The 13,111-nt window shown below is 36.6% G+C and overlaps 1 non-coding gene across 1 annotated transcript; it reads right to left on the bottom strand.

Moving 5' to 3' along the window:
• Positions 1 to 12,768: 12,768 nt before the first annotated feature.
• Positions 12,769 to 12,875, bottom strand: LOC128281048 (small nucleolar RNA R71). The gene has a single exon (XR_008271264.1). It is a non-coding gene; the product is annotated as a small nucleolar RNA R71 (small nucleolar RNA).
• Between the last annotated feature and the right edge of the window lie 236 nt (positions 12,876 to 13,111).

The following is a 13,111-nucleotide window of genomic DNA, read 5'->3' as shown; positions in this document are numbered from 1 at the left end:
GGTGCACACAGCCAAGGCACATTCCCGTGGCCAGAGGCTGTGTCCTCCATACAGCGGAGACACATGGCCGTGTCTTTGCCCATGTGTTTACTACCATGCATATTTACTTGCAAATTCGAGGTGTTGGGGACACACGACCGAACAACACGCCCATGGGGTTGACTGTGTGTCGTACACAGCCTCGACACATGCCCGTGTGTCTACTCGTGTGGACAAAAATAAGGTTATCTACCAAGCCTTTTTGCCACCCTTATTTGCATTAATTCATACCACATAAAAACAAACCAATTTCATACACAACCACACGGCTGAATCAGCCCCCAACCGAACATTCCACACATTAGGGTCACTCTACTTATTCACAACCAACTCAACAACATGCAAAATCATTCAATTTACTCATTCCAAAAAGAATATCATCATTTGCATTTTTCAATAACCAATATTAGCCTCCAGCCATGGCATTATACAAAATGACTCAATAGCTATGACAAGCCACTCGTATGGCCCAAAACAAGGTGACCATTACAAAAAGACTAATTCCTATACATGCCATAATCAAAATGACAAAACTAGCTATACCAATTGCCTCAGGGATAGTGTGGCTCGATTCTCCGATGTAAGGCGATGATCCACGAGCTACTTTGGTGGCACTATAAGAAAATGGAAAGGAAAAGAGGTAATCATAAAGCTTACGAAGTCGCATGCAAATAATGAGTAACTATAGGCTACCATAAGGGATCATACTCCAAATATAACTTAATTTGCACATGAAAGTGAGGATTCATAAATATTAATTGTTCATATTCATCACTCACTAAGCATAAAACGTTGATTGAATTCACATTCATGCTTCATGAAAAATACACAGATGGTCATAAGCATAACTTACTCACTTTCCTTCCTTACTAAACATGCAACGTAAATGAAGCTCGTATTTCAAAATTCTCATTTAGGTACCTGTACCACTCACCACATGGTCATAAGTTCTCTCATTTCGATATATATATGTATATCATAAATCTCTTGTTGAACCATTTGGAATACTACAGGATATTTAATAGCCCCAAACATGGGATAAGATGCCGATGCCATGTCCCAGACATAGTTTACACTGGCTAGCATATCAAAGTCGATGCCATGTCCCAGATAGGTCTTACACTGACTTTCATTTATCGAGGCCGATGCATTGTCCTAGACAGGTCCTACACTGGCTCTTATCTATCGATGTCGATGCCACGTCCCAGATATGGTCTTACTCTGGCTAGCAAATCAAAGTCGCTGCCATGTCCCAGACAGGTCTTACACTGACACTCATCAAGCTGACACCATGTCCCAGACAGGTCTTACACTAGCTTGTATATCTCAAGGCTGATGCATGTCCCAGACATGTCTTACACTAACTCTCATCTCGATGCCGATGCATGTCCCAGACATGACTTACACTGGCTCTCATAATGTGGCCGATGCATGTCCCAGACATGTCTTACACTAGCACACATATCACCCATTGTCATGACATGAATATCCAATTTTATTCCTAATGTTCAACCAGGAATCTTTATTACATTAATTTTTCAACATGCATACTCATATTCATAATCAAAGCAATTTATGCAATATCAATTCAATCACAAATCATAACAATATAGTTGCATTATTAACATACAACTTACCTTGGCTTACAAAATGTGAGCAACCAATCGGCCTAATCCACAAGCTTGGCCTTTCCCCGATCTAAGTTCGGTTTTTGTATTTCTTGATCTAAAATGCAACATTTAGTCATGTAAGCATCCATTAAATCTAAATGCTCAATAATTTATAATTTGCGCAAAATGACCATTTTTCCCTTAGACTTTCACAAAATGACCATTTTACCCTTAGGCCTAGAAATTGATTTTTATCGAATTTCCTTATTAGCCAAGCCTAACCGACCATTTATTACTAGTATGAAAACCCCAAACACTATTTCACACAATTACAACCTATTTTATAACTTTTACAAAATGGTCCTTTTAGGTGTTTTCCATGAAAATCACTTTACAAATGTTGTTTATTCACAACCATAACTCATATTTTTCCATAAAATTTAAGTTAACAACACATAAGATTTCATGGCAAAACCCTAGACACTCAACCATTTTGCAAAATAGTCCCCTCAATAGCTAGATTAAGCTTTAAGGGTTCCAAAAACACAAAAATCATAAAAAAAAATAACTATCTAAATCACTTACTTGAGATAGGAATAAGTGGCTGAAAGTTTCAAGCTTTCAAAACCCTTAATTTGTTGGTATTTTCGATGGAGAAGAAAATGATAAAAAAATATGATAGCTTTTCTCCTTATTTTATTTATTTATCAATTACGTCACCAACACCAACCTAACCCTGACAATTTGGTCAAATCTTGTCCCTATGGCTGGCCAAGCTTCTTTTAAAGGTCTAATTGCACTTTAAATACCTCCAATTATGGCTCTCTAGCTATTAAACACCTGTGGCTAGCAAATCACAACTTTTTCCCTTTATGCGATTTAATCCTTTTTCGCAATTAGGTTCATAAGGCTAAAATTAATTCACCAAAATTTTCATACACTTATATAATTATACTATGATACCAAAATAATAATAAAAATAATTTCTTGACTTCAGATTTGTGGTCCCGAAACCACTGTTCCGACTAAGCCCAAAATCGGGCTGTTACAAAAGGAGTCGAGACAAAACCGATCTCATACAAATTTTTGAAACAAAACAATATTTCTAAGTTATAAAGGTCACACGCCCGTGTGAATAGACCGTGTGCCTCACATTGCGTTAGACACACCCGTGTGTCTAGGCCATGTTAAAACAGGGCATACATGCTGACTTGCTCACATGGCCACAAGACACGCTCGTGTCCCTTGGCTATGGTCGAAACTGACTTGGGTCACATGGCTAACCACACGCCTATGTTTTTAGGCCGTGCTCGAGACTGGTTTTAAATTGTAGGATTACCCCAGGGGACACACAGTCGTGCAACATGACCATGTGTCGCACATGGCTGAGACACACGCCCGTCTCTCTACCCGTGTGGACAGAAATAGACCAGGAAAAGCCAAATTGCCACCAATTTTGGGTCATCCTTACAAGCATAAAACTAAGCAATTTTCATGTCCCAAAGGCAGCCGAAAGCACACTAAATCATGCACAAATTGACCCATGATATCATTATTTATTTCCATATACAAATCCAATTCAAAGTACTATTTTTTTATTAAAAACAAATTATTCATATCACTCTTATAACCATTTCAAGATTGTAACAACCTTACCAAATTAATCATGAATCATATCAATTCAACCACACAACTAACTTACCAAAAAGGCCATTTTTGCATCACATATCATATACTAAAATTAGACCATAAGTTCAACCATAACCAAGCCATATCTCATGGCGTGATATATATACATCTCAAAACATACTACAATAGTCCTAGCCTATACATGTCATACTTCAATATTCACATTTTCAAAAGGTACCAAAACAGAGTTCGATAGTGTGGTGATGATCCTCAATGATCCCCGAGCTTGCGATAGCTTCAATAATCTATAAAACAATGCAAACACACACAAAGTAAGCTTTCAAAAGCTTAGTAAGCCATACAAAAATAAACTTATCACATATCACAATTATGAACCAATTCATTCATATGAATCATGGCATAACATAATAGCAAGTTCCTATTTCTCTTTTAGCTCAATTATTCATAATCACTTACTTATAAGTGCATCACATTTCCATCTAGCTCACATATCAGAAGATCATATTTATACTCACCTTTCATTGCCAAATTCCATATACAGTTCATACGTACCCGAATCAGATATACATTCACATAGTCATTTATTTCTCATAATGCCCGTTAAACCTTTCGAAATCAATAAGGATACTCGAATAGCTCGTACAATGCCAACATCCAAGACGTGGTCTTACATGTAATCAAATATCGATGTCACTGTCCCAGACAGGGTCTTACATGAAAACATATACGATGCCGATGTCCTAGACATGGTCTTCCATATAAATCTCAAATCGATGCCAATGTCCTAGACGTGGTCTAACACAATAACTCATATCTGAATCCTATGTCATGACATATGTATCTTAACTATTCCTATGGTTCGTATCGGACTTTTCGAACGTCGTCGCATTATCAAAACTTTCTCGAATTTCACACATTCATCTTCAATATTCATTCATCACAATTCAAACACATATAAGAATAAATTAATCAAATCAACTACATTTATTTTTATATCGACTTACCTCGTACGAAAATGAACGGATTTGACTGACTACTCGACCACTTTTGACTTTCCCCGATCTAATTTCGTTTTCTTTGGTTCTTGATCTATACGCATTCAAATTTAACTCTTTTATTCACCAAAACATTCAATTCAATCCAATTAGACATATTGAGGGCATTTTACAAATTAGCCCTCATATTTTCACATTTTAACACTAAAGTCCCTATTTCATAAAATCACAAAATATGCATAATTGCATTATATATATTCCTAGCCAAATTTTTCTTTAGCTCATATAAGCCCACATATATCATTTATTTCACATTTTAGTCCCTCAATTTCTCATTTTCACAAATTACTCCAAAATACTCAAAATCATCAAAAATGCAAATACAAAACAGATTAACCCAACACATATCTTTCATTTTCCATCAACTAACATCACAAAACTTACAATTTCATCAATGTCATAACTCAAATTCATCATCAAATTCAGAAATTGAGGCATGGGCTTGATAGATTACTAAGCAACAATCACAAAAACATAGAAATCATCAAAAATGAATCAAAAACACATATCTAATTGATGCTTGAGCTTTCTGAGCCCTAAACAATTCTTTTTCTTTTCATTTTCTTCTATTTTCGATTGATGAACAAAGAATAATGAATATTATGGCTTCTGTTTTAATTATAATAGGTTTATTTACATATTTACATATTTAACCTTTGTTTAAACATAAAATAAATACATAATGGATGGTCATTAATGTCCATTAACCTTATCAATGGTCTAATTACAACATAAGGACCTTTGCTTTAATAAACCATAACAAATAGGCACACTTAACATCGAGCACGCAAACGATAAAATTTTCATACGAAATTTTCACACATTTTAATTCACATACTATAAACACGAAAATAATGTTAAAATATTTTTTTGACTCAGATTTGCTGTTTCGAAACCACTATTCCTACTAGGGACTAAACTAGGTTATTACAACTCTCCCCCTCTTAGGGATTTTCGCCCCCGAAAATCTTACCGTTGAACAAGATTCGATATTGTTGTCTCATAACATCTTCAGGCTCCCACATAGCCTCTTCAACACCGTGTCGGTGCCACATTACTTTTACTAACATAATTTTCTTATTTCGTAGTTCTTTAACCTCGCGAGCTAAGATATGGATCGGTTCTTCTTCATATGCCATATCAGACTAAATTTCTATTTCGGACGAAAAAATAACATGTGATGGGTCAGATCTGTATTATCGAAGCATCGGTACATGAAATACATTGTGGATCTTTTCTAGCTCAGATGGAAACATCAACCTATAAGCAACTGGCCTGACACGTTCTATGATTTCATACAGTCCGATGAACCTCGGACTCAATTTACCTTTTCAACCGAACCAAAATATTTTCTTCCATGAAGATACTTTTAGAAACACTTTGTCATCAATCTCAAATTCAATATCTTTTCAGTTCAAATCTACATATGATTTCTGACAATCGAAAGCTGTTTTTAGACTATCTCGGATTGTTTTTACTTTATGTTCAGCCACTTTTATCAAATCAACTCTGTGAATTTTATTTTCACTAAGTTCGAACGAACATAATGGTGTTCGGCATTTCTACCATATAAGGCTTTATATGGTGCCATTTTAATGCTTAATTGAAAACTATTATTATAAGTAAATTCAATCAATGGCAAATAATGTTCCCACGTACCTTCAAACTCAAGAATGCAACATCTCAACATATCCTCGAGAATCTGAATAATCCGTTCAGATTGACCATTGGTCTATGGGTGAAAAAGCAGTACTGAAGTGAAATTTCATACCTAAAGCCTCTTTTAGTTTCTTCCAAAATCGCGAAGTGAATCTCGGATCTCTATCTGACATAATAGACAATGACACCTCGTGCAATCTCACAATATCAAAAATATAGAACTCAGCTAATTTACCAAACGAGTAATTAGATCGTACCGAAATAAAATGAGCTAATTTCGTCAATTGGTCAACCACAACCCATATCCATATTTCTTTCTAGGAGATAAGGGCAATCCCGAAACAAAATCCATCTTTATTCTATCCCATTTCCACTTCGGAATCATAATGGATTTGAAAAAACTAGATGGCACCTGATGTTCAGCTTTAACTTGCTGACAGATTAAACATTTCGAAATAGAATCAGAGATATATCTTTTTATTCCAGACTACTAGTAATGATGTTTCAAATCATTATACATTTTTGTACTTCTCGGGTGAACAGATAGACGACTGCTATGAGCTTGTTTCAAAATCATCTGAATCAACTCTGGATTCTTCGGAATACATGTAACACCCCACACCCGAGACCTACACTGGGACGGGATACTAGGCATTACCACACTTAATCACTAGCATACAATCATATCGATGTCATAAGACTCGATCAAATTAAAAACTTTTTTAAACTTTGTCTAAAATTCTTAATATGGTCCTATGAGGCTTCAAACATCCATTGGAAACAAATCGGGACCAACTCGGGTCTTTTAACTAACTTTAGGAAAATAACTCTTAAAACAGGGCACACACCCGTGTGGAAGGGCAACACACCCGTGTGGTCATTATAACACGACCGTGCTGGTGGCCCGTATGACACACACGAACTAAACATCTAGAGACACGCCCGTGTGAATTAATTTATAAATTCAAACCTACAGGGGTTTTCACATAGCCTAACACACGCCTGTGTTTATGACTCGTGTCCTTTACACGGCTATAACATGCCCGTACCCTAACCCGTGTATAAAAACCTTGACATTCTATTTCTGACTTCAGCAACCAATAAGGGGAACACGACCATGGCACATGCCCGTGGCCATAGGCCATGTCCTCTACATGGCTAAGACACACGGTCGTGTTTCTGCCTGTGTGTTTACTACCATGCATATAAACTTGTAAAATTAACATGCAGGGGACACACGGTCAAACAACACGCCCGTGGGGCTGACCGTGTGTCATACAGCCTAGACACAAGCTCGTAGGTCTTCCTGTGTGGACAAAATAAGGCTATCTACCAAGCCTTTTTCCACCCTGAAATGCCATCTAATGCCAACCAACATATCAAAGTCTAACTTAATATGATTTCTCAACCAAACAACCATAGCTAAGGCCTATATACATTTCTTATATTCAACCATGCCAACAATTTCACATTCATGAAAGACTATCTTGCATTCAGATATATAAACTTTTAATATTAGCCATTTTCCATGGCCTTATACAAAATGAATTAAATGCTAAAGTAAGCCAACTCATTTGGCCAATTAACAATGACACAAAACTCAAAATTCTAAGCCCTATACATGCCATATTCAAAATAATAAAACCAACTATACCAAGTACTTTGGTTGATAGTGTGATTGATGCCTCCGACGTCTGATGATCCTCGAGCTAATTAGGCGGCATTATAAGGAAATGGAATGGAGAGGGAGAAAGCATAAAGCTTAGTAAGTTGCATGCGAATAAATATAACAACAACTTTACCATTCATCATCATGCTCATAATACAAAAGTATGCATAAGCACAGCTTACTCATCACTATCCAATACAATTCACATAGCATATATCGAGCTCACATCTCATACATATCAAATAGGTACCTGTACCACCCACAACATGGTTATACTTTTCTCGTTTAACTTAAACTGTAACTCTCACTGTTGAACCATTTGGAATGCTATCGGATATTTACTAAGCCTCAAACATACCATGTCCCAGACATGGTCTTCCACTGACTATCAAAACCGAGGCCAACACCATGTCCCGAACATGGTCTTACAGTAGCTCTCACATATTTGTACCGATTCCATGTCTCAGACATGGTCTTACACTGACACCTCTATACGTGCCGATGCCATGTCCCAGACATGGTCTTACACTGACACATCTCGTAGCCGATGCATGTCCCAGACATGTCTTATACTGGCTTACATCTCGAGGCCGATATGTAACGCCCTAAATTTTAGGCCTACAAGTATTACGTATTGAGCTTTGGAACAGTTGGAGGCTGCACATAAATGTTTAGTTGTGCAAGAAAATGATACAAATGTATATCTGCTTTAGTGGTTAAGTGTTCTGGCAAGTGTTTGAGAAGTCTTGGGTTCAAGCTTGGGCAGGTGCAAAAAGTTTTGTTTTTAAAGGAATAAGTACTGTCTCTAGGCAGTAGGCTTTTAATTAAATATGGGTAAAACATGACACAAAAGGGCCTACTGGTCTAAGGGTTAAGTGGTGTGTCATCTACACCAGAGGTCTAAGGTTTGATAACCCGCATGCACAAAGGGATTAAAAATTTACAGTGTTGGACAGCTAGAGTTTGTATTTCATTAAAATTCTGAGTAGTGGGCGTTGGAGTGGAGTTTAAACTGAGTAGTTAAGATCGGTTGAGGGATTTCAGGAGAGATTTTAGGAGGAAATCAAGGGAGGTTGAGGAAGAAGGGAGTAGCATGCTAAATGTCGGATTTGCATGTTGCCAAATTCGGAATTGGATAAAAGTAGGAGAGGGAGCCGATTTTTTAACGGGTGGCTCTCATGAATTTCAGTTTTAGGATAAGTTTGAGTACTCTATTTTGGGTTTTGGTGAAATCATTTTGTTTCTTTTCTCTTCATCTCATTTTAATCATTTCTCTTTCTTCGTGACTGATTGTACTAGGGAGTGCTTTCGTTTTTGCTTATTTCAAGTACCATTTAGGTTTATTTTTCCCCGCAAACCTTCTGTCAAACCGATTTTCTTTTCTCTCCTCTATCCCTCCACTTTGGCCTAATATTGTTAGAGTGCTCCCTTGCCCTTTTGGTTTTGGCCGAATACTTCCCTTTCCCTATTCCCAATTCTGTCGGCTTTTAGCCCTTGGCTTCTGTTGACTCTTTCCTTGGTCTCCTTCTCCTTTTTTGGCTATTACCAAGTTTCCCCTCTAACATTGTAAAGCTGAATATCACCTTCTTTGGTAGCCGAATCTCTCCTTCTCTTCATTGCCGAATCTCTTTCACCCATTCTTGTTCATTGAGTTCTTTTGGTTACTGGAACTTTTTGAGAAGTGAAGGGTTTTCCACTGATATTGTAGAGGTCTAATTTCTCTCTGCACTCAATCAGTGGTAACTCTGTTTGTAGTTATCCTCTCCTTTCTTCTCTTTCTGCTGAGTTAATAGTTTCCATCTAGTGTATTCTTTACTGCCGTTATTTGTTAGGGGTGGTTTGTGCTAAGCCTCTGCCCCTATTGCCTAGGGTGTTGTGTGGAGATAGACCGACTACTTCCCTTCTCTATAATCAGTTTTATGTTTCGATAAATGGTTTATGCTTGGTTCAAACAATTGTGCGAACAACATGATCAAGGTTAATAGATTTGGTCGATATACAGATAACAACTGAAGAAGGGGAAAAATCATTCTTGATAAATGGTTTAGGTATGTAAAGGCTTGGGGGTCATCCCTTCAAACATAAAACCAAACACTTTTCATGTCCCAAATGCAGCCAAAAACATACTAAATCATGCACAAGTTGACCCATGATATCATTATTCATTTCCATATACAAATCCAACTCAAACATACCAATTCAAAGTACTATCTTTATATCAAAAACATATGATTCAAGTCACTCTTATAACCATTTCAAGACTGTAACAACCTTACCAAATTAATCATGAATCATATCAATTCAACCACACAACTAACTTACCAAAAAGATCATTTTTGCATCACATATCAAATTAAACCATAAGTTTAACCATAATCAAGCCATATCTCATGGCATGATATATATACATCTCAAAACATACTACAATAGCCCTAGCCTATACATGCCATACTTCAATATTCATATTTTCAAAAGGTACCAAAACATAGTTCGATAGTGTGGTGATGATCCTCAATGATCCTTGAGCTCGTGGCAGCTTCAATAATCTAAAAAACAATGTAAACACACACAAAGTAAGCTTTCAAAAGCTTAGTCAGCCATATATAAATAAACTTATCACATATCATAATTATGAACCAACTCATTCATATGAATCATGGCATAACATGATAGCAAGTTCATATTTCTCATTTAGCTAAATTATTCATAATCACTTACTTATAAGTGCATCACATTTCCATGTAGCTCACATATCGAAAGATCATATTTATACTCACCTTTCATTGCCAAATTCTATATACAGTTTATACGTACTTGAATCGGATATACATTCACATAGTCATTTGTTTCTCGTAATATCCGTTGAACCCTTCTTAATCAATAAGGATACTTGGATAGCTTAGAAGACTCGTACAATGCTAGCGTCACAGATGTGGTCTTACATGTAATCAAATATCGATGCCACTGTCCCAGACAGGGTCTTACTTGAAAACATATACGATGCCAATGTCCCATACAGGGTCCTTGATAAACCGTAATTTATACATATTTTTATCCTATGCTTAGCCCATTTATGAATGGTTTCTCCTTAGATTTGGTGAATTCGATGCTTCTAATCCTTTAATTTCATGTTTTATACTTAGGGGAGCATAGAAGAGTAAAAAGAGTGAGAAACAAACCGAAAATGGAGAAAATGGACCCACTTGGGAAATCAACACGGCCTGGGCTTTCTTACACGGGCGGGTCACACGATCGTGTCCATTTGGCAGGATTGAAGCATGACTTACACGGGTAGACTACACACCCGTGCCTATTCAACAGCCTTGACCCCGGGCTAGAGTAATCGCAAACGGGCGTGTCCCTGCCTAGCCCAAGTATAGTCTTATTCAGAAAAGGCCAATTTTTAGGGCTCTTAGGCATCCAAAAGCCTATTAAAACACCTGAGGAGGCACTTAAGAGGGGGACGCAGAGTTGGAAGTGAGGATTTACTCAAGGACAGCCGATTGATCCATCTTAAAAGCCGAATTCATCATCAAGACTGAAGATCTCCCTTCAAGTTCCTTCAGGATTTTTGGGTTTTCTTATGTTTTGATATCTTTATGCTTTTGAGATGTTTTCTTTCATAAATATGATCTAAACCCCCTAAATACCTAAAGGGAATGAAACCTAACATGGATCTTGTTATTATTATCTGAATTGTATGATAAATATTTGACTTGTTCTTAATTCTTGTTTTGATATTCTAGGATATTGATTCAAGTTAAGCTCTTATTCAGAGGAGGAATAGACCCTGTCTAAGAGTGAATTTGTCATAATTAAGCGGAGTAGATTGCATGCTTAGAGATAGGATGATAAGATTTTTCTGGATTAGGCTAAAACCTAATAAGGGAATTCATAGATCGAGTTAATGCAATTCTAGGGTGTTAATTAAAAAGGAGATTTCAATTATTTAACCTAGGGTTAAACGTTATTACTCTCGAGAGAGATAATAATATAACTTAGGGATTTCTATAGATCAAGTCAAATGAATAAATCGTCTAATTCAGAGTCAAATAACAAGTGAAGTCTAGGTGGATTTTTCCTTAGGTATTGTCTCAATCAATCGAATTTTCCCAAAAGTATTTTCCCAAGTATTCTTTCTATGTATTCTTAGTTAGTAATTAGTTTAGATAACCAAACCTCTTAATTTTTGGGCTAGATAATAAAAAGGAAGTAAATACTAGTACTCGTAGTTCCTTGGGGTTCGATAATATGGTCTTGCTGAACTATACTACTGTTCGATAGGTACACTTGCCTTAATCATGATAATAAGTTAGTCTCAAGAAGGATTCATTTATAAATTTTTAAAATCTGTTACGAATATCACGCATCAAGTTTTTGGCACCATTGCTGGGGAACTAGGATATTAGGAACACTCGATTTTTATTACTTTAGCCATTTTACTTTTATTACAATTTAAATTTTTATTTTCTTTTCTAATTTTTCATTTATTTTCTTCTGACAGTTTTTCTAGTTTATGACCAAAAGAAACCCGTCAAGACCACTACTGTTCGATAGTGAGATCGATCGCACAATTCGCAAAAATCAAAGAGAAATAAGGCAAAGCTTAAGATAATAGAGGAAGAGCAAGGGGATGATACTTCAACCATAACCGAGGAGATGCTGAAAACCAAGAAAATCCGCTACCTCCTGCGATTGCTGTTAATCGGAATCCTACTCCATGCACTATGTATGATTATGCTAAACCTTCTTTAACAGGAACTAAATTGAGCATAGTTAGACCTGCTGTAGCTACAAATACTTTTGAACTAAAACCTAACACAATTCAAATGATACTTCAATTTGTTCAGTTTGATGGTTTGTAGGACAAAGATCCCAACGCTCACTTGGCAAACTTTTTGGAACTATGTGATACATTTAAAATTAATGGCGTTTCTGATAACGCCATTCGCCTTCGGTTATTCCCTTTTTCATTGAGAAACAAAGCTACACAATGGTTGAATTCGTTACTACGAGGGTCAATCACTACTTAGGAAAAATGATCGAAAAGTTTTTATTAAAATATTTTTTGCCATCTAAAACGGCTAAATTACGTAATGAGATCTCTTCTTTTGGGAAGATGGATTTAGAAACACTCTACGATGCATGGGAGAGGTACAAGGACCTCTTAAGAAGATGCCCTCATCATGGGTTACCACTCTGGCTACAGGTTCAAACGTTTCATAATGGCCTGAATCCTTCGACTCGACAAATGGTTGACGCAGCTACTGGCAGAACCATCAATAATAAGACACTTGAAGATGCCTATGAATTTATAGAAGAGATGTCAGTGAATAACTATCAGTGGCAAGTCATGAGGATAAAGCAAACAAAAACAGCCAGTGTTTATAACGTCGATTTGATCACCTAACTCTCTAATCAGGTAGAAC

This window comes from Gossypium arboreum, chromosome 9 (genome assembly GCF_025698485.1).
Source record: "Gossypium arboreum isolate Shixiya-1 chromosome 9, ASM2569848v2, whole genome shotgun sequence".
Taxonomy (NCBI): domain Eukaryota; kingdom Viridiplantae; phylum Streptophyta; class Magnoliopsida; order Malvales; family Malvaceae; genus Gossypium; species Gossypium arboreum.
The sequence above is the reverse complement of the archived record's forward strand: the minus strand, read 5'-3'. Positions and strand labels throughout refer to the sequence as shown.